Here is an 882-nt window from a genome sequence, read left to right as displayed (position 1 = left end):
TACAAAAATAGCAACACCAACAACAACACCAACAACAAAAATACCAACAACACCAACAACAAAAATAGCAACACCAACAACAACAACAAAAACCTCAAAAATTACAAGTGTATCAACACTAAAAACAACAACAACCACAACAACAACATCAGACATATCAACTGATCAATCTTTCCCGTCAACCTTCGTGACTAACAACAGCACAGTGACGAGTCCTGTGTCCAAACATGACTCAAATAACAAGCATTCAGTGTCTACAGCAGCCATTGTTGTGAGTACCATCTTCAGTCTTGGCGTCGCCATTGGATTCTTTATTGTGGCATATAGAATCATCAAGAAACGTTGGTTCGTTGCCGAAGGCTATAACTTACTGGACTTGGAAGAAGTCACTACTGATCATGCGCCAAAGAAATACTAGCATCTTCAAAGCGACGAACTAAATGTCAAAGAAACGCCTAATAGAACCAATTCGGCCAATGCTATCACCTTTAATTCCGGTCTTGCAGAAATCAACTCTGCCTTTCATCCTTCCCGAATCGATAATAAAAAAATTGTTCCTATCAAGTCCTGGCTATAACCATCTTTCAAATTTTCAGTGTGAAGGCTATAATGGATATGGTTATTAGAAGGGGTAGATAAAAACAGTGGAGGATAAATGCAGCAGGGAGTAGGATTAAACTGTAGTAAGAAGGATTAAACTGGATTAGGGGGAGATTAGCAAGACGTAGGAAAATTAAAAACGTAATGTGTTTCCTTTCTCATGCAGCAAAGATTTTCTTTCCTTCTCTTGGCGTATGTTAATATTTTGCATGTACCACGTCCTCGCGTTGTTGTTTTTTCTTGGGTTTTTTTTTGGTGGGGGGGATTAACTATATATATATA

Source organism: Octopus bimaculoides, chromosome 23 (genome assembly GCF_001194135.2).
Source record: "Octopus bimaculoides isolate UCB-OBI-ISO-001 chromosome 23, ASM119413v2, whole genome shotgun sequence".
Taxonomy (NCBI): domain Eukaryota; kingdom Metazoa; phylum Mollusca; class Cephalopoda; order Octopoda; family Octopodidae; genus Octopus; species Octopus bimaculoides.
Note: the sequence above shows the minus strand (reverse complement) of the source record.